The sequence below is a fragment of the Rhineura floridana genome, chromosome 13 (assembly GCF_030035675.1).
Source record: "Rhineura floridana isolate rRhiFlo1 chromosome 13, rRhiFlo1.hap2, whole genome shotgun sequence".
Classification (NCBI taxonomy): Eukaryota; Metazoa; Chordata; class Lepidosauria; order Squamata; family Rhineuridae; genus Rhineura; species Rhineura floridana.
In genome coordinates, this window is record NC_084492.1 from 40,566,791 (window position 1) to 40,588,886 (window position 22,096).

Below are 22,096 nucleotides of genomic sequence, written 5' to 3' on the forward strand. Positions count from 1 at the left end.
AGCACATCTGTCTTGGGGGGGGTCCACTGATTCTCTTTTCACCCCAGAGGTGCAGGGTTAGTGACAGGAATCTTCTCTGACATCTGGTTTTGGGCTGGTCCTGAGATGGTGGTGGGAGGTCAAGGCACCCCCTTAGTCAGGTCACCCAGTTGCAAGGCCTCACTGGTGCTACCACAAAGGGATTTGTGTTGGCTTTGCAGAGTCTAGAGTTGTGGTGGTCTCCCTGGGATTAGGGGCCTTTCTTAGACCTTCCTGTTGCGCTGTCAATGATGTCATAAAACCATAACAAGACTTTAGCTCAGCAAGAACCTTAATTCACGCCAGAGTCAAACTGAACCCAAATTGGCATGCTTGATATGAGCCAGCTCCTGATCAAGCTCTAGTGATCTAACCTTGCCAGACCTGTTGGCTACCATTATGGACTCAGCCCTTGTACACACTTGCCACTTCCGCATCAAAGAGAGCATCACATCTCCAGGATCAAGCTCAAGGAAAGTGGATTCTGGCATCTTTGTTGTATGGCTTTTGCCATATGCTGGAGATGCACCTCTTCACCCTAACCCTTTGGTAAGGAAGTTATTTTGTTTTCTGGGACCTTCTCGTTTGCTGAAGTTACACTGTTCTGTTCTGGCTGGAATGGTTTTACTTGTGTTTATAATTGGAACTGTTTTGTCTGTTTTTATAATTGTGTATTATATTGTTGCAACCTACTCTGAGAACTTATGGAAAGGGGCAGATAAGAAAAATTATTATTATTATTGATTGGTGATCACTCGTGGCTGAGTAAGCATAGAATCGTAGAGTTGGAAGGGGCCTCTAAGGCCATCCAGTCCAACCCCCTGCTCCATGGAGGAATCCAAATCAAAGCATTCCCGACAGATGGCTGTCCAGCTGCCTCTTGAAGGCCTCCAGTGACGGAGAGCCCGCTACCTCTCTAGGTCATTGGTGCCATTGTCATATGGCTCTACAACAATTACTAAAATGCTAGCTGATCTTGCGCCTATCCCCATACCCACGTGCTTCAGCCAGGTTGTCTGCCTTTTAATTTTTAAAGTGCAGCATGTAAATTTATCCCCATATTCGGGTGCTCTAGGGAACGGAGGGTGACACTGCAGCACAGATTGGCTGGTGCCTTTGATGTCACAAGCCCACTTTCCTTGGATCACCTTTGCACCTTTTAAAAAGGGCCCAAGGTGAGCACTGCCTCAGCACTTAGGCCAGCTCTGGCTGGTGCCTCAGTCTCTCACATACAAGGGCAGGAGTATCACAGCAGCAGCAACAGGGGAAAAAAAACAAATCTGGCAATGGCTGTTTTATCTCTACATTTGTAATATGCCAGCCTCAGCTAACCTCCAGATGTTTTGGACTGAAACTCCCATCACCCCCAGCTAGCACAGCACAACTGGAGGGCACCAGCTTGGGGAACGTTGTAATATGCAGACTCCCACTTTGCAGGCAGCCTACAGCCGCTCCCTAGATTAAAGTTTTGCAAGGGTGTTTCCTCAACCGCATTCCCAGATCCCAGCCTCCCTCAACTTGTGGAGGCAGAGCAATAAATAAAGTGTGGAGCTGGTTTCTCCTTAGGCTGTGCCCATTTCCTCTCCTGGCACTGAAGCACGAAGACATATTGCCCCCCATGAACAGCAATGGTTTGTCTCGAGAAGAAGGTTGGACCAAGAGCAAAAATAATTTGTTAAAATCAGTAATCATCATGTCACCTTAATGTATTCTGACCAAGTCTGAAATTCATTTAAAAAAAGAAATACTTTCAGAAGCCCCTGACACGGCTCATCTGTGCCGCCAGCTTTAAATAGCTAACCAGCGGGTCCTGCTGGAGCCCATAAAAGAGGGTGATTGTAGGCGGCAGGGTAGGCGCCGGGCACCCCAGCGTGCCAGGGGTCAGAAGAGGGCAGCAAGGAAGGCGGCCTCCATCACGCCAGTGGCAAGGGCAGCCGGGCCTCAGCTCGTGGCGGGCTCCGCCGGCAGCCCTCTTCCGTCAGAGGGGAGGAGAGCCTTCGAAACAAGGCTGTGAATTGGTTTTCATGCTTGCATTGACAGATTGGGAAAACAGTTTGTTCTACCAAATTTAACAATGATATATCATTATCACAACTTTGGGGGAAATCTATAAAATCAATAAGTTTGTAGCCTGAACAGGATTTGTATCGCTCGCTTGCTGTGCTGGTGTCAGGCACGGGCATATGGATTGAGTCACAGCCTGAGATCAATGGAATTTGTGGACAGTGAGCTCAATAACAAGCCCTTCTGAAAAGAAATAGATGTAAAAAGCAAATTTACTAGAGTATAAAAAAAGAGAAGCTAATATCTTTTCCGTGCCTGGCTGTAAAGTGCTATGTGGCTGCCGCCGGCTGCTGCCGACTGCTGCGGGTGCTCTGGAAGCCGGCTCAGGGATGTGCCTGCAATGCTGAGTGGGGCTGCGGAGCCTCCTCCGCGGGTGGATCTGCCTGCTCCTCTTTGCAGGCCGTGGGCGAGGCGTGGAGCCAGGACTGGGCCGGGGTGGGCTGGGCGTGGGGGGCAGATCACCCCCTGCATGATGAGCCGAATAAAGACTAAAAACAGTCGGTGTGTTTGCTGGGGAAAGACCATTGCGCCTTTATTTACTGCTTGCTGGCAGGGCTTGCTAATGGAACAAAATGAAAAGGCATAATTAAATAGTTTAATGAATTCGCCGTTCTTTTGTTTGCTCAGGGCCGGGAATGCCTGTCCCAGAAGGGCCTCACAAAGCGCTCGGCTGGGAGTGAGTTAAAAGTAGGAAATGGAGCCTTTGAAGGCATTTTTATACTTCATTATCCCAGCATGTAAAATGACTTGTACCAAACGACAGAGCCCCCCCCCTTTCTCTTGCTCCTCTCCTTAAACAAAGGAGGACGTCGGGGGGGGGGAGAGTTTCCCTCCGGCGTTCAGCCACCAACAGATCTGCTCCCCAGCCAGCTGGTGGGTCTGTGGCTGCTGCCGCTGCACCCGTGGCAAGCTTTGGGGAGCTGCTGCGAGGAGGGCCCCACGCAGCCCGGGAGGGTTTGTCGCCACTGCCGCCGGGATCCTGGGCAAGGGCTTTCCCTCCCTGGGGTGTCAAGTGATGGTGCGGGGGGGGGAAGGTTTCAGCAGAAACAAACTCCGTTTCAGATTTTGAACTAGACAGGTTTTCGTTCTAGATGATGCTTCCTTAGAAAGGCCAGGTGAAGTCTATGGGGAGAGCCCCCTGCAGCAGCCACTGCCGCCGAATCAGCCCCAACGGGGCCCACCTAGTCCAGCATCCTGTCCTCAGAAGGGCCAGCCAGGTGCCCCACATGGGAAGCCCACAAGCGGGGCATGAACACAACCGCCCTGCCCTCCCTCCCCTGTTATGTAATGAGGGTCTCTCGCATGTCCTCTAGACACAACTGGCAGCCCTTGGACAGGTTGGACGCACTCCTGGCTCCTCCTCCTGAATATCCCGCTGTTGTGTTGGGCATTTGGAGAGTGACGGGCTGCCAGCCCATCCCACCCCCCTCCGTCCCCTTGCCCACCTGCCAGCCAGTGGCCTCCTTTGTCTCAACCCCAAAGGGCAACTCCGATGAGCCCATCTCTGCCAAACAAAGCACTGGCTGCCCACCACTCAAACTCCACACTGCACAGTTGTTAAGAAAGGAGGAAGCCCCACAGAGGTGCCTTCTCCACCTTCAGAGGCAAGTGCAGAGGAGATGGGCAGGCTGTGCCTGAGCAGCGAACTTAGTTTAGCTGCAGCCCCAGAGCCCCGGGGCAGGCTGGGGCCTTCTTATGTGGGGGCTGGAGGGGCAGCAGAAGGGGACCCCCCCTGGAGCACGGCAGGCCAGCCGCCCAGTTACAAAGCCTCTTCCATTTCTTTACAGCTTGCTGTGGCCTATAAACAACCCTAACTGTTTGTTTCTTGTTAAAATTTACCTCATAAACCAATTTTACTGTGTGAGTTCAAGCCAGTAATTGTTTAATCCTGTTTTTCTCATATCCATAATACACTGACTATAAACCTGAGGATTCTGCTTTATAGAATCTTCTCTTTGGTGCAATACAGCCAGGCAGGCGTGTTGGCTGGAAGAGCAGGGGGGCAGCCGGGGGAGTCTGATACTCCGGAGCAGCCAAGGGGCAGGGGGAGGGGGAGGCCATCATAAGGAGCCCCAGCCACGGCTTCTTTGGCTCCTGCATCATTTACTTTATTTTTGTAATTATTATTGGATTTCTATCCTGCCCTTCCTCCCAGCAGGAGTCCACTTGCTGCTGCTGTTGCCTGGGAGTGCAAAGGAGGCAGAAGGGACAAGCTTGGGGAGATGGTGGCGATTGGCTCCCTCTTCGGAGGGCCCTGAGGTCATTTTCTGTCCTGGTGGGTTGATGCTCTCTGTCCAGGTGCGGGGCAGTGAAATGCTGAGATGGACTGTTTGCAGCGATCAGTGAGAGCCTCCTTTTTTTGAGGTAGTGAGATGCAGGCGCAATGTGTCTTTGGGAGATGCATCTCATCATGTCTTCTAAAATCAAGATCTCCTGAAGAGCCTGAGGGAAGCTCACCACCGCACCGCCCCCGGCACTCTAGCCCAGGTGTGTGTGGTGCTCCTTCCCAGGAACCCCTGCACTTACTCAGGTTCCCGCTGACTGGGTTTGGGGGTTGCTTTGCTGCTGGAGGACCGTCCTTACCGGTCTGGAGATGTACACCAGTGCAGTCTGGAGCAGGGAGCATGCAGCTTGCAAAACCCCTTTTGCAAAAACCGATGTCTGTGAGACATCTGCAGAAGGGAGAGTGCTGTTGCCACTCTGACATTTGCTTTAAAGGGAGGCAACATGAGCTCTCCTGCAGCTGTGTGGGAAAAGGAGAGAACGTAAGATAAAAGTGAAACAAAATCAGAAAGCAGCACACAGTTGGGGGGGTCATGGGGAGTGGGGGTGTGGGGGGGTCTCTAGGGAGGGAAAGAGCTGTCAGTTTCGGTTCTCTCACTTTCTCTCTTTTCTAATGTTAAATTCAGTTCTCTACATTTCTGCAACAATCTGCAATTTTTTTAAAAAAAAGTCCTTATGAAATTAACCATTTTAGTGAGAATTTTCCCAAATAAACACATTTTTGTAGGCAGTTTTGACAAAGGTGCACATTTTTGCAAGACATTTCTCACCACATCATGCCTTTTTGCATGTTATTTTCACTCATATATTTATTTTTATGCACACTTCCCCTAATATATGCATTTTTATAAATATTGTTTAGTTGGCGAACTGCATCTCAACATTCTAATAAATGCAAATTTCGAAGGGTGCCTTTGTTTTGGTTCTCATATTGTTTCGGAAAGTGCGAATTTGATACATTCTTCTTGAAATGCAAACTGAATCAAAATTCTCACCCATCCCAAGTTGTGTCTCATAACTAGGGATGTTAGAGATTTTTGTCGGAAATGGAAAGGGGAACAGAAGTGGCTGGATTTCATATGTTCGCCGGATGTCACACATGTAAATGCAAGCGGTATTTTCTCTCATTTTTTTAACTCTGTGAACATTACATAAATACAGTAATTAATGCTACTTTCTGCATCGGTTTTGACATTTCACTTCCACTGAAATGCACTGAAGTTAATTACATAATTAATTACATTGTTAATTAAGTTAGGTTCAAGCCATAGCAGACAGGAAGATGAATAATGTAGGTTTTCGCGGAAGCGGAACTGTAGCAGAATGGAAACAGTGCTGATTGTGACGAACATAGGATGGGACAGAAACCGCTGCCTCCTTATAGCCCTGCTCTTAACTGGGGAAGACACGGCAGGCTCAGTGCAAGAGGTGCTTGCAATAAATTGCATTTCAAACTGTTGCGCTACTTGTCACAGGGGGGAAACACATTTTCTTGAGCCTGAGACCACAGGTGGCTGCCAGGAGGGAGGGCACTTCAAAGAGCTATGTTGCCACAGTGTGAAGTACGTGACTCTTTGTGGTGGGAAGCACAGATCCAGGGATGTGCTATTCTGTGATGACACTGCCTCATACTTACTCCGCATAATGGGAGAGGCCAGAGCTTTGCATGCAGAAGGTCCTGAGTTCACTCTTTGGCAGCTCTCATCAAAAGGATTTCAGGAAGCTGGACTGAGCAGGACTTCTGCTCTCTGCCTGACTCCCTGGGAAGCCGCTGCCCGTCAGTGTAGACAATATTAAACAAGATGGGCCACTGGTCTAGATGGGCAAAAGGCAGCTTCCTAGAATCCTAAGACATCCTTGACACATGTTTCTAATGAAAGCTCTGATCAAGTATTCTAGTTACCTGGATTTATTCTTATCACATCCCTACAGATACAACAAGACCAACCAACCAACCAAACATGCATATGGTGATGCTTCATATTTGCCATATTTTAAGACTGAATAGTAAATTGAAATGGTGTTGTATCATATCCTGCTTATTTACATCATTGTTGATTTTGATTTATAATCCATTCCTGTCCGCTAGAACTCTGAAAAGGTGACAACCTTAATGAGCACAGAATATGACAAGAGAAATCACAGATGATTATAAATGAACATTGCAAAATAGCTTATTGTATAGATTTAAAAGATAAAATTGATCTACCAGTTGACATTAGTAAACTGCTCAGATAAAAACATACTGCAACTCAGTGCATACTCAAATGCTATAAGTTTGCTAATCTTCACTAGTTTTAATGAACTGGACCTGTGTTAATTAGTTTAGGTTAGTTAACCTGCAGAGGAACATCTGGGCTCTTCAAGGTGGGCCTATCCAGGCCACGCATAGCTTTCCATGGCCAGCCTGGGAAGCTCACCACACCAAGGCATATGTGGCGCACCTCAGTTACCAGCAACACTCTTTGGGAAACCCTCATGAAGAAATAATACTTTAGGAGCAAAAGGCAACTCTCTGGAATCTGAGAGGCCAGCAGGGTGTTCTCCTCGAGGCAGATTTGGCAGATGCCAGAGTGGAGTGGTGGACTGACACCTCTCTTCCCCGCTCCGCCCAGGTGGCACATGAGGGCAAGGAGGAACCTTGTGAAGAATTCAGCTGGAGGAGGAGCATGGGACCCAAATGGCTCCTCAGTACATCCCTGTAGCAACGGAGGCCCTCCTGCTGGCTGAGAAGGGATCCTTTGCCCTCTCCTATGCCCTGCAGGTAGGACTGATAGTGGGGAAGGGCAGGTGGCCCACAGACACCCACAGACACCCAGCATGGATTTGTTGCTTTGGAAGTCCATCCCGACACCTGCCGTGAGCCTCTGGAGGCCCCTAACTCTCTGTAATTCATAACATCATCCAGGTGGGTGCAGGGTCGCCTCTGCTCTCCATGAGCACCCCCCCGTGACATTGGTTTGGGAAATAGGGAGGAGCCCCTCCTCCTCTGCTCACCCCAATTGTGCCACACTCCATGCCATGTTATTAAATTATACCCCTTGTTTAAGAGACGACGGCTCCTTTTAATGAGTGCTTTAATGCTGGCACTGCCTGTGGCTGTCTGGGGAGCCCTTCTTCTTTTCTTCCTAATGAGGAGCACCTCATTTGCACTGTCCCTGGATTTATGGAGGGACAGAAAACCCTCCAATTTATTACATCCTAAATGAACTGCTCCCAAAGCCAAAACAAAGAGGCAGTAAACTCTCCTCTCTGTGCTGTGATGAGGTTTTTATTGAACTGGATAGCCACATTCTGACTTCTCTCAGAACTCGGAAGAGGAAGCCGGCCATAATTATCTTTGGAGAACCCCACTTCCCAATCACCCTCCTGGCCCCATCCTCTTTGGGCTATTGAACCTGTCACTTATGATATTTGATGGCACATGTGTGAGGGCAGTGGTCCTTTCTTTATTTTTATTTGCCTAGAAGGAAAAGAGCCCTTTTCATCTGATGCTAAATTTGTCTGAGGGAAAGGCAGGTAAATTTATTCTCATCCCCCTTTGTTTTGTTTTAAGCACCATCTTTTATATGGGGCTTGGCCCTTCATTTTTGCACCCCTTTTCTACTTCATTCTCTTTTGTTTTGGGGGCACTTGAATTAATTACTGTAATTTCTATAGTAATTTCTTTCTAAAACATGATCAAGGCAGGGCAGCTCACAAACTTAAAAGCAACTGAAAGCATCTCTTCAAGAAATCCAACAGAATCGATAAATTGTAAAAGCAGCAAAATGGCCACTGAAAATGATCCCCTCCGAGAAGCTGGCTAAAATTAAGCTAGTTTGGCTGCCCGTCTTGCAGTGAGCAGTGAAGAAGACAGGGGAAGCTTCCTTGGGAGGCTGGGGCAGATTTTGGGAGTGCCCTGGCCAAAGAAGCATTATGTCTGGTACTTGCCCGCCAGCCAACCCTCCCTCAGACAGTGGAAGGACACGGAGAAGACCCCCTTCACATGGTGACATCTTTAGGGCACATCTGCCTCACCCTGGGGCCAGGCTCATTCTTCTCCGATGACACTCCGACAGCCACGGAGTTGCCACCCTGGGCTCCTACTGGGAGGAAGGGTGGGATATAACCCTAATAAATAAATGAATCAATAACGGCAGTCAGCAGCACCTCCTTCTCCTCTCTAGTCTGTTTGTGTCTGTCTGTGATGGGGCAGCAGCTGGCCAGCATGCTTCTGCTGTGGTATGGAAATGGGGTTCTCTCTCCACCCCCATTGTTTGGTTTGAAAAATGGTCTCTTTGGGCAAACTGCTTTCAGGAGCATGCTTACTGCTGCTGGCCACTCTTTCCTCATGAAAGCCACCCCTCCTCCAAGGCCCCCCAGTTTGGACCAGTGGGTTAGGTTTTTTATATTGTTGAGATTTTAATGTTTTAATGTATTTGTATGTTTTTATTCTGTACGTCGCCCAGAGTGGCTGGACAACCAGCCAGATGGGCGACTAATAAATCTAATAAATAAACAAATAAATAAATAAAAACAACCATATACTGTATTTCCATGCCATTTTCCATTCAGAGATCATCCTTTCCCCTCCTGAAGCTTTGTTTTCCACCAAATCATAGCTTTGGGGGGATTTTCTGAGGGAAAATGGTGCAGCGAGAAAGTGTTGACCCCCCCACCCCATGCATTAGGATCCTGATCTGAATGTGGGGGAGGGGTGCTGTGGCTGCTTTTGACACGGAAAGCAAGGGGCTGGTTGTAAGCATGCTTTGCCAGTCACCTGCTTAATGAAGTGGCGCATTCCCTAAGAGTGGTTTTGCCCTTCCTCTCCTGCCTCGATGTCCCAGCTCAGAGAGTAAGGGCGCTTCCAGGCAAACTGCTTATTGATTTGTTTGCAGAGAGATTAGACGACACTGGCTAGTTAATGAGCATTCATTCTGATTTGTTTCCAAGGAGGCTAAATGAAGTTGCAGTCAAAACAAGGACCTTCCCACACTCTCCAGCACATTTTCCTGTTACTTTCCTTATTGCAAAAGTCTGGGATTTTTGAGGGGGGAAGTGGGCTTGCTGTGCAAGAGCTCTAAAGCAGCTTGACGTTTGCAACCTGGTTTTGCTGGCATGTAACTGAATCCCACCCTGAAACAGCGACAGTCTTGAAGCGCCAGCAATCACTATGGCAGAGATGCCCTCAGTTTCTCCCATGTGGGCACCAGAATCTGACATCCCTACCCTTTTCTTTGAGGGATTCTAAACTCCTAAGGTGGCTGTGATCATTTTTCCCTGCCATACAGAAGCCAGTTTCACTGGTGGAACAAAAGCCCCTTAAAAGCCCGTCTGAAATGTGGAAAAAAATCCTAACCATCCATCCTCTTCCAATTGCGGCCTCCCATCCCTGTTCCTATGGTGATATTAAAACCAGGGGGCCCTATCCAAGATTGTTTATGATGGGAGCGCGCTTGTCATCTTCCAAATTATCTGGACACCTCCAGTTTGGGTGGGGGGGAGGGAGGGAGCAGAGGAGTCAGAGGACAGCGAGAGAACAACGGGCGTCCTCTTGGCCATTTCGTTTTTAAAGAATGCAGGAGTTCCGTTCTCAGCACTTTCTGGATCAGTGCTGCTCCTGACTGTGGAGTGGTGCCCTGAGGCAGGGGATAGCCAAGTGGGTGGCCAGCGTTGGACACAGGATGAATGATGCAAAACCTCTGCTGTCTTCCTTGAGCATTCCTTGAGTGGAGTTGAAGGTACCACAGAAACTCCCCGTCCACAAACAACGGTCTGCTTGATTGTGTTCTCTTGTTTGTCATGGGGGCGGGAACAGAGAAAATTTATGCACACATATGTAACTTTTATTGGCGGTTTGAAAGGTTATGTAAATTATTCCAGATAAATTCCACCTACAAATAATTTCCCTCTCTAATATTTTTTCATAAAACCTAAAACCTTTGTATTTACTTTCAGTTTTGCTTGAAAGAAAAGATATTCCTATATACCACGTCTTAAACTTCAGAATATTTTCAATGTGTGCATTATTATTATTATTATTATTATTATTATTATTATTATTATATAAAAACCTCGGATGTTATACCTCTGATATTAAATTATAATACAGCAGGATGCAGGACTAGATCCCACTATATTATTCTAGTGAAATAAATTATGACAGGGGTCATTTTTTAGAATTATCTAGGAGGATAAAAGGTCCCAGGCAGCATTAGAAGGAAAGACATTTATAATTAAAGTATAATTTAGGCCTATGATTTATCGCTTTCCCATTGAGAAACCAGGTGCTCCAGAGAGAACAGGCTGTATTCTCAAGGTATTTTCAAGTATCAAAATCACCAGATCTGAATGTTTTGCAAGCATTTCTATGAAGCAATTTTCAGCAAAGTGGCAATTAAATTTCAGGCTCCTCCAGAGGACCAGTTAATTCAGCATTCATCCTGGTTTGCTTACACAAAGCTTCCTCAGTGGTCAGACTATGGGTAGAGACCCACTCCCTGTTCTGCCGGTTCCGGTGTTTCTCCACCTCTCTTCTGACAACGGGGGCACACAATGCTAGTCAAACTTGGCCCCTTTTTACTGTAAAGCCTGGTGGGATCAGCTCAGGTGCATTTTTTAAAAATTGAGCTTCAAACAGATTTTGCAACTGATCGGCAGATCAATCCATTCTCCCTCCAGGTGCAGCCAATGGAAACGCTTTGCTGTAAGTGACTAGAGTGCTGAAAGCCTATGTCGAGTGTTTGTTCTGAATTGTTTGCAGGGAGGTTATGGAACAGTGAGCATCCATCCTGCATCCATCCTGATTTGCTTTTGGAGTGTTAGCACATTTTCCCATTAATCATTTGTCCTGTGCATTTCCTCCTCATTTTCCTAACTGCAAAAGTCTTCTTTTTTTTTTAGGGGATTTGTTGCACTAGGGTGACAGGATGCTTTAATTGTGCAACTTTAATTGTGCAAACCTAACGTTCCAGTATGCGCCTGAATCCCTCCTGGAAAAAAGGGACAATTCGAAGGCACCAATCTGAGTGTACAAGGACTGTAGCCAGGACAGAGGATAGAAACACCTGCTTTATTTCAAAATGGCCTCTACGATGCTCAGAGGTGCTTCACATTCAGGAAAAGTGATATTGGCGCTGAATGTTGGGAGATTCAAGAGAAACTATAGGAGGTCCTTCTTCACACAGGGCATAGTTAAATGATGGGATTCGGTCCCACAAGGTGTAGTGAGGGCCATCAACGCAGACCACTTTAAAGTTGCTCGCGAGCCATAGGGGCAAAGGGCTATTGAATTCCTGTCCTCCTTTGATGAGCTTCCCAGAGGCATCTTCTTGGGCACCGTGAGAACAGGATGCTGGACTAGATGGGCCCCCTTTGGCCGAACCAAGGAGCCGGGCCCGTCTGATGTTCTCTTCGAGATCAATGTCATTAGACATCCCGTCCCTCCAGAGAGTGTGGCTTCTCTTGGTCCCTCCCTTCTGAGGACACCACCGTGAAGGGCCTGGCCAGTCACAGCTTGGTTCCTCAACTTTGGGAAAGAGAGGAGGCCTGCCATGAACGGGCATTGCAACAACACAGCGTGGAGCTGAGAAGCCCCCAGGAGAAGAAGCCCCTCTTGGTTTGGTCCCTGCCAAAACTGCAAAGCCAAGATCCGACCAGACAAGGCAAGCGGTGAAGGAAGAGGAGGCTCTTTGAAGTGAAGGTCTGAAGCGGAGGAATGTCAAGACATAGGGTTAACTGCTTTCCAGTCTTGATTGCCTGGTGGCATGAGAGGACAAACAAAAGCTTCACTGGCCAAGCCAGGGACTGAGTGATCGTTGAGTATGCTGAATCCATTCGTCTGACACCCACAAGTCATGAGGGGCTTAGAATCATGGGGTTGGAAATGACCTCCTAGGTGGCTAGTCCAGCCCTTTGCTGGCACAGGGAATCTGCTGCTGCAATGTCCCAGGGGCGACCGGTGGCTCCGTGTCAGTGGGGCAGTGGAATCCCCTTTGGGTTTTAGTCCTAACGGCCGAGGGAGCCGTCCACGATGCTTAAGCACCAGGGACAGCTCCTTGAATTGTGGCCCCTGAATAGCCCTGATAGTAGGCCTCCAGCCTCTCACTCCCTCTTAGGTCCAGTGGGCCACTATCTGTATTTTTGTACATTTTACTTGACTGGAGGACTGCACTGCAAGGTTCAGAGAAGTGCAAATTTTGTTTGAAGGACGGGTCTGTTTTGGTTCTTGCATTGTTCCGGACAGTGCACATCAGAGAGCTTTGCCTTTAAATGCAAACTGAATCAAATACCTCCTTCTAAGTAGGCGGGTTGGTGCAGGGGACAAGCCCAACTCTTCCTCCCTCCTTCCGGGAGGCTGACCTGCTGCTCAGCAGGTGGAACGGAGGCTGCACCGTCCCTGATTCAAGGGCTAGTGGCATCCAGATGGCTTCAAATGAAAACATCAGGAGCTGGACCCCTGGCACCTGACTTTGCTTATGGGGCAGCCCCAGCCTTTGTGCAATGCCTAGCCAAGGCCAGCGCCACTGTCCAAGGGAAAGTGCTAGGAAGGCTTCAGCTGAAAGAGGCTGGCACCCAAAGATGGATGGTCACTTCATTCATTCATTCATTCATACATACAAGTATCTATATAGTGTTTCTGTTTGCCACCCTAGGCTCCTGCTGGAAGAAAGGGTGGGGTATAAATAAAATGATAAATAAAAGAAATAAATAAATTTATATACAACCAACTCATGAAATTTTACAAGGTGGTGTACACCAATGAATCCAAAAACATATAAAACACCATAAAACAGTTCAAAATTATCTTTGAAATATTAGTAGTGAATGAGCTATTATCCAAAAGACACGTTGACAGCATTTTAATAACTGCTGAAAAGAAGCATGAAGGATAAACCATACAGGTGACCATTTGGTCACACTGGGCTGCCCCCTCCTCCAAACAATGAGGGTGATGCTGCATTCATGGTTCCCAACAGAAACTTTGAGCCCCTCGAAAGGCCATGCACCTTCATCCCTAGTCTCGTGGGGGGAGGGGAAAAAACTTCTCTGTGTGGCACCTTGGAGCCTGAGCCTGTGGAGAACGTATTAAAGCAGGTCTGGGCATCTTTGAATATGCCATGCGCAGCGTGGTGAAGAGAACATTTGGGGGAACCCGAGAAGGATGAAAGGCAGGCAGGTTTTTCCAGCAGCTTTTGGCAGCTGCCTTTGCAAGCACTACTGCGCTTGCAGGCCGGGAGGGCTCCTCTCCTCTTTGCTTGAGTGGTCTTCCTTTAGCTCTGCCTCTCAGGCAGCTCCAGGAACTTGAACTTGTCATTATCAGACATGGAAGGTCAATGCATTAAGCCACTGTGCTGCATCTTTCACGCCCTCTTTTTCCTCTTGCCATTGATAGAATGCTGCTGCAGACACCACGATCCCGTCACACGTCATTTGGGGGTCTGGTTTTGTGCCAGGGGCTGACTGGAAACACTTAGTGATCCCACACAAAGACACACGTCTGCAGAAAGACTAATCAGAAGTGAATCTTCTATAAATAATCAACAACAAATAGGCTCATTTTAGTCCGATTAACCCCCAAAGAGGTTGTGGACGTTGGTTTTGATGCCAACACAACAACCTAGCTAATTCCCCAGGCACAGGATTTGATGAGTCTGCACGGATCTTCTGGACATGGGACGCCAAAACAGCCCATGCCTAGATTTTATTACTTAACATATTTATAGATTGCCTTTCGAAATGCTGTTTTAACATGCTGTTTATTATTAAGCAGTTGTACTCAAGGGCCGTTTGCAAGAGAAGAAATACCTCTAGTTTGTTCTGACAGTACTGGGGGGGAAAGCAGGGGAAGGTGATATTAACTTCATCTTTAAAGTTCTAGAAACTTCTATTGTCATCAAAAGGAAGGGGGCTGCGATTTTGAAATACGTTGTTATCATGATATGGTGTGCTTTTAATATCTTGCAACCCTTCCAGGTAGCCTCAGACTAACCTCCTGGTGTACAAACTGAACAAAGTCCATGAGTGGGACTGTTAGGAAAGGGTGTTAAAATACAGGCCTCAGGGTGACCTTAACTGTGTGAGTACGTTTGGCAGGCTGGCCTGCATATCTCAAAAAGGATACTGCAGAGCTGGGAAATGTGCAGAAAAGGGTGACTGAAAAGATTAGGGTGTGGAGGGAACTGGAACACCTTCCCTCTGAGGAATGGCTAAAGCATTTGGAGCTTTTTAATTTGGGGCAGGACAGGCATGAAGAAGGGATGAGCAACATTTATAAAATTTTGCACGGTGCCCTGAAAGAGACTAGAAAACCTGACACTAGAACTCAGGGTCATACCATGAAGTTGATGGGCAGTGGATTCATAACAGACAAAGTAAAACAATTTCTTCACACAGCACATGGTTAATTCTGCAAATTCACTGCCACGGGATAGCTGAATGGAACCTCCATGTTCAGAAGCAATCTACTCTGAATACCCATTGCTTGGGAGGAAAGAAAAGGGGAGGGCTGATGCCTTTATGCCCTGTTTCTGGGCTCCCTCAAAGCATCTGGCTGGTCAGGATTTGCACTCAGATGCTGAAGTGGGTGACCACCTTGGTCTGTCCCTCCCAGCAGGTCTGTCCTCCTCCTGTCCACAGCTGTTTGGGGGTGCACCTTACATCAAGGGGGGAGGCAGCCTTGCTCTCTGGCAGGCCCCTTGGCATGGAAACTCACTCCGGTCAGCCCTCTGCTCCTCTTCCTCGCTTCTCAGCTTTCAAAAGGGCCAGGTAGTTTCAAGGATCTTCTGCTGTTTACCTTGGCTGCATCTTTTCCCTTTGCCTGCCGGTTCCTTTTCTAGACACTGGCTTTTATATGGTCCTTAATGTGTCTCTGTTTTTTTTTTTTAATATAGTATAAGCACCTCTGAGGTGTGTGTGCTTCGGGAGGGGGGCAGAAGCTCCCTGCAATCAAATATGATGTGACTATGTTTATTATTAATTTTCATTCATCATCATCATCATTCAGAGGAAACGTGGAAAGAGCACTCTGCTTGAAACTGTCAAATCTTTTGTCCGATTTTGTGCCACCTAAGAAGCCCTGGCAACCCAGCAGCGGCCCAGATGACCTGCAACTTGGGGGAGGGTGTTGGAGGGAAGGCTGGACAAAAAGTCTCCTTTCAACATTTCATTTTCTGGACTGATTTTGTGGTCGGCTGCAGCAAGTTGCAAATGATGTATGAAATGAAAAATTCCTGCCCAAAGCACACACGGAATATGGCCCGCTGCTGGGCTATTTGTTTTAATATTTCCTAGCGTGCAGAACCTCCTTCCTTTCCATTTTTCTTTCCAAATTCTAGTGTTCCTTATCAGCTGCTGTCATTTTCCTACCGCCACTCCTGCTGCCGCCGCCGCCACCTCCTCACAAAGGAACACAGCTCTTTAAAACACCTTAGCAGGGAATCTCTCTGAAGCCCGTCTTCTGTCTCCGTTGCTTTCATTTGTTCACCTCCCTCTAAAGAGAAAGTGTCACAATTAGGATGCACACAACATAATGTACAATTGCCAACTTGAATTAATTTCACTGCTGTGCCTTTTGCTGCTGTCCGTCTGATGTGCTTTGTGGACAGTGGTGAATTCGGACAGATCTTCTCCAGGAGGTGGAAGCCTTTGACCAAACATTCCCACCGAGTGAATGTGTGGCTGATGAAGCTTTGTGTGGAAGCAGCCCCTGACATTTCACTCCCTTGCTTCACCTTGGTGCCCCACTGCAGCTCTCGAGAATTGTGCGAGGGGCCACACGGCAAGTTACACGTGCATTCAGTTGTGAGCTTGGGTGTGCCATGAAGATACTGCTGCTTCTCCTCACACCAATCTGTGCAAACGTCTGTTCACACAGGCTTCTTGATTAGTTTCCAAGGTGCCCCAAAGTAGCCTTGTAATAGTAGCCATAATAAGAGAGGTGTGGTGCTGCTCCTCCTGGCATCAGGAGGATGGAAAGAGTCTGTTCATCTTCTGCCTCCTTTCACTTTCTGGTGGCTGCAAGAATGTCAAATGCTCTCCTTGAAAAGAACAAGCAAAGTTGGAGGGGCAGTTTTGTGGTGTTTGGAAAAACCTCCCCCCGTGCCATCCAAACACATTTCTGGGCTACAAGAGGGTTTCCATGTGATTTATGATCCACAAGTGGCTCAGCCTTCTACAGATCCTCGAGAGCCCTTGGAAATTTTCTGGGTCTTGGGGCCAGGTGTCACTCCGGTCTGTAGTGTGGCTCTGTAGTGTCTTCCCAGCATGGTTTCAGTTGTTCGTTAAATAATATTGTGGTAGAAAGCAATTAATTATGCTGCTGAAATGCAAGATCATTGGCAACTGTAGTGACTTTCTGCATATTAGTTTTGCTAGGCTGATTCACTTTAGAGGAGGAGTTGAGGGGCAGGAGAACGCAGAGGGCTGCTAAAGGTAGTATGCTTCCAATACCAGTTGCCGGAACCTGCAGGAGAGGAGAGTGCTCTTTGCACTCATGTCCTGCTTGCAAGTTTCCCATGGGCAACTCGTTGGCCACTGTGAGAACAGGATGGTGGGCTAGATGGGCCACTGGACTGATCCAGCCAGGCTCTTCTTACGTTCTTAAATGGCCATCCCTTATTTTGCACTGTTTACCTGGATGGGATGTCTTCCTGCTGAAATCTTTCAATGCTACAAGAAAACTTGTTTGCAAGTTGAGTTGCTTTACTCTTTTGAGAGCAGCAAATTAAGAATGGGAAGCTCTTCCTCCTCCTCCTCCTCCTCCTCTCCTGGCTGATGAAAGTTCCCCCTTTCTCTGCCTGTCTCTTTGCCTTCCTTGCTGCACTTTGGCTGTAAATACACTAGTTGCCTACCCCAAAGCGTCTCCATTGGCCACACTTGAAGGGGGAACGGGTTGATCCACCAATCAGTTGGGAAATCTGTGTGAAGCTGAATTTTTTTAAATGCACTCGAGCCGATCCCACTAGCTTTTACAGGAAATGGGGGTGCCATGTGCCCCCGTTTTCAGACAAAAGAGGTGGAGATGCAAGTGCAACTGGCAGAACAGTGAGTGTGTCTCTACACTTTGACTCTGCAGAACATGCCTAGAATTGTCTCTCTTCCCACCCTCCACGCCTATCAAACGCCCCCGCAGGGAGGGATTGACCAGGCAGTGCATCACTCACCCCGCTCAGAATTGAGAGCTTCTGCCCCAGCCTCAGCATGGCCCTCTGGCAAGATATTGAATATTTCCATATTGTTTCCGTGTCCCTGTCTGTAGTAAGGCTGACTGGGCTGTGCGCATTCTCCCTGAACAGGATCTCTTCCTCCTCCCTCTCCTGTTCCCCGAGTGGCCAGAACACCCAAGATGGGGGTTGTAATCCCCATTCACTGGAGCTGCCTTTGGATTTCTGCCTTGAACGGGAAAGCAAAGAGAAATCATTCCCTTTCAGCGCTGCTTTGTTTTTGACCCCTTCTGTGAATTCTCAGAGGAAAGCAACATATTCCCATCTTTTATAGTAATCAAATTTATCTGGCATCTCTCGGCCTGTTGAATTACTTATGCCACAGTTGGCCAGCCTCGGGAAGGCTTTGGCTGGTTTTATTTATTTATTGTTCTAAAGTGAAGGTTTTTGACGTGAGGTCCCCAGTCCTTCCTTGGGGAGTTCAGGGGGAAAATGGAAAGTGGTTTCGGCCATCACTGAATGGAGGCCTGTTTTTGTAAATGCAAAAGACATTTGGCTCTGGGGAGAAAAGCAGGGGCTTCCAGATCGCATCCAGCAGCAGGCCATTCCTCAAATGGTCCAAGCGTTTTCCAGAAAGAGGCCTGTGAAACAGATGTTGTTACTGTTTAATTGCAGAGAAAGAGAAATGCCCATGAAAAAGAGTTGCACATCTTAGTCTTGGCCCTCGGGCTCAAGGTATTTGAAAGGCTGAGTGAAAGAGCTTCTGAAGCTTCTCTGTGCCAGTTTCCTCAAGTTCCTGGAGGACTGCTGGAGTTTGGGTGGTAGGAATCATAAACAGAGGCTTGCTCAACAGGGATCATCCGGGAGTCCCGCTAGTATAGATCCTGCTTGCCATTTTCTAGCTACTGGTTGATGTGCTTTGGGCCTTGCCCATGTATGGCCTGGAGAGCAAACCAGAGACAGTGTAAGATCTGGCAGGGGAATCTTGCATCACCTTGAACCTCCAGATTCAGTGGCAGTCTACCTCTGAGTATCAGTTGCAAGGAGCAGCAATGATAGGGGGCTGTTGCGTCTATGCCCTGCTTGTGGGCTTCCCAGGGGCATCCAGCTGGCCACAATGAGGAGGAGGATGTTGGTCTGATCCATCAGGGCTCCTGTTGTGTTCTTGGCCTTCCCTTCTGTCCACCTTACCTTGATCTAATGCTCCCATTCTGTTAGAGATCCAGCATGTTGGACCTTTTCCCACTCCCAGGGCCCAGCCACCTCCTGCAGGAGCTTAGTGCTGCTGAACCAAACACAGTGGGTTTTCCCATTTCCCAGAAGGGGAGAGGGCATGCAGAGGAGCTGCACTCTGTGTGCTGCCATTGGCTCCAGAACTTGATGCCTCCAACTCCCCTGCCAGGCCTAGCCCTCTTCGGAGAGAACTCTTGGCCAAGCTGTGCTAGAGGGAAGGTGCTGAAGGGAAGAAGAGTCCTTGGGGGGTGGTCCCCGTTGCCCAGAATCCCAACAGCTGCACACGGGCATGAGCAGAGGAGGCAAACCTTTGCATGCACTTGAGCCACACACCCAACTCTCCTGCACCTGTGTGGGTGGTGTCTGTGTTTTGATGGGGGCCAATGAGATGCTGGGGGCACCTCTTTACTGAAGAGGTAAACAGAAGGGACCTCTTCCCTGGCAAGGGAATCGTAGAGGCTGTGCACGGGCACGGGGTGTGCCTCGTAAGGAGTCTGGCCATTTGCCCATCCAGCACTTCTCTCCCCAGAGCATCAGAGGAGGGTCCTTCCTTCCTAGCGCCACCTGAGGAAGCCAAGGGTTGGACCCAGGCCCTTTTGCATGCTGACTAGATGCCCTGCCACTGAGTTATGCTCCCTCATATTATTCCAAAATGAAATGACTTACGAGTAATAAAAGAACAACTCTTTGTGCACGTCATAAATATGGGGTGAGAGTTCAAATGCCTTATGCCAGCTGTGATAATGAATGCCAAAAGCAAGACAGTCGCCGTGGAAGGACCAGCCGCTTGGCCATGTTTGGCTCTTCTAAGGCAAAAACAGCCCATCCACTGAGACAAACAATAAACAACTGAGATTTACTTTGTCCATCTTTATATGACATTCTTATCAAAGGTCACGCATTTGTCTAAGTTACAAGCAAAACTTTGATTCTTGTGTCATGGATGTGTGTGCATTTGTATGCTGATGAGAACACTTCAGAGATTACTTATCCTTAACCCCCCCACATACACTTTGGGTCTTACAGAAGTTGGTCTCAAATTACATTACAAAGAGTCCCTTTGTCTTCCTAGCCCTACGGAGACGGGCCGCCTGGAGGTGTCATCCAGGGGCCCAGCAGAACCAGGGGCCCAGTGACCGGGCAAAGGGTCAGTCAGTCTGGAGGAGGATGTGATGAAGGGGGATGACCAGAACCAGCAGCTGAGTACTGGAAGTGAGCTCTTTCTTCTGCCGACAAAGGCTGCAGGCAGGACAGGAAGAGGTAGTGATTGAGGGCGAGGACAGGGAGGGGGGCAACCCTTGAAGAGATGCAAAGGGTGGTCCTGCTGGAGCGTGAGGAGGGGCCACGTTTGGCCTGCTGGGGAGGAGTGACCCACTAGGGGAACAAGATGGCTGCCAGCCGGGAAAGGGCCCGGATGCGTTGCCAGCCATAGCACGGGGAGACCCTGACACGATTCTGCCTCTGGCAGTGATGATCATGAGCGACAACTGGCAAAACGTCCCTGCTGTCTGTCTTTCTGGATACAGTTGCCAGTGCAGCAGGATTTTATTACGCAGAGAGAAATCCAGTCACTCAAATCATTGTCACTAAGGTGCTAATTACTTTCAATAAATGTATGTCACCCATTTAATGCAACGAGAGTTTAGAAAATGATACACCTTTGGTAATTACAGCAACCAAGACGGGCCCGTCAATCTAATTGTTTTTATGATTCTGACTCATTTGCATGCCTTTATTTTTATTAAATGAGCTCTCATTTATTTTGATAGATACACTCAGTGTGTAGGAAAGGGATAGGACGTAGAGACTGGTTTCAAATTTTGTGTAAAATGGGGTATGTGCTTCACTCATCTCGTGTGCAGGTAGTGGGCAGAGATGGCTCTTTTCCAAGAAGCATTATTTATTCTTTTTTGGGGGTGTATGATTTTATTAAATTTATATCCTGCTTTTATTCTGTCATGGAAGTGAAGGCCGTGTACATGGGGTTTGATTCTTAGGTGGTCACCCATCTGGGCACTGTGTAGCTTCAGCAAGACCCCGGCCCCCTGTGCCTTCTCTGGACATGCAGGGGTGCCACATGAGCCGATGTGGGGGCGAAAGACAGCCAGGAGGCCCTTTGCCCCTGGGCCGATGCCAGAGCAACTGTGTGAGTTGACCCAGGCCTTGCCAGGAGTGGCCTCCAGCTTCCTCGTGTGGCTGGAATTGAGGTTTGGAAGTGCCACAGAGGAATTCCGTGGCTGCCATGCGGCTACGCCTGTCTCGGAGGAGCCCTTCTTGCAATTGCTGCCTCAGCCCGTGTTTGCTCTGTGAGCCAAAAGGCGATTGCTTGGAGGAACAAGGCATATGACCCAACCCTTGACCTGCTGAGGTCCGTCCCCTTCTCTCCCAAGTGCTGCTACTGCGAGAGCGCTGCCTTGGCCTCTGTTCTGCTGGCCTGGGATAAAGGGGTTGTGTGGGCACCTTCTTCCTCCCCAATTCCCTGTCTCTTTTTGAAAAATGAAAGGATCAGTGGGTGCCCTTTGGCTTCTTTAAATGCCATTGTTTAAGCTTCATTTGTTGCTGGCTGCCTAACTGGTTAGGTGTGGCAGGTGCGTATATTGCCTGTGCACGAGTGACAGGTGCCCTGCAGAACCCCCTTTCCTCATCCCTGGGATTTAGTGTCAGCTCTTCTGCGCACTCTGGTGACTGGAGACCTGGCTCATTTGCTCCTCCTGGCCTGAGGCCTGCCAGTCCCATCAGCAGCCCTGGTCCCTGCCCACCTCCTTGGAGATCTCCATAACTCTGGCCATGGGGGTGCTTGTCCCTCCCTCCTGGTGCCACCTCTTCCTACCTGTGCCTAGGAAATGCCAGCAGGAACGAAGGAACTCTGGGACTTGTATTTCTGCAGAGAGCACATTAGGTAGGGAGGCACACATCTCTACGCCTCTTGGACTATGAACCCTAGAATTCCCCAAACAAGCTCTTGGTCCTGACTGAGACACAGCATGGCTTCTAATGCTGCTTCTGAGGGTGATTCCAGACTACCTATGAATTGAGCATCCTGATTTGCGTACTCAAAAGTTTATGGGCAGGTTATATGACATCAGCTGTTTATTCAGCATTTATTCTGATTTGTTTGCATGGAGGTTAGATGACGTCACATCAGGCAATTACTATCCCACCTTTTCCAGTGAATTTCTCCGTCATTTTCCTTATTGCAAAAACAAAAAGGCCCACACCTGATTTTTTGAGGGGTGAGGGGAGTGGGTTTGTTGTGCAGGAAAGCCAAATGCACTTTTAATTGTGCAATGTGAATTTGCTGGCATATGATCGAATCCAACCCACAAAACAGTGACAATCTGGAAGCACCTTGT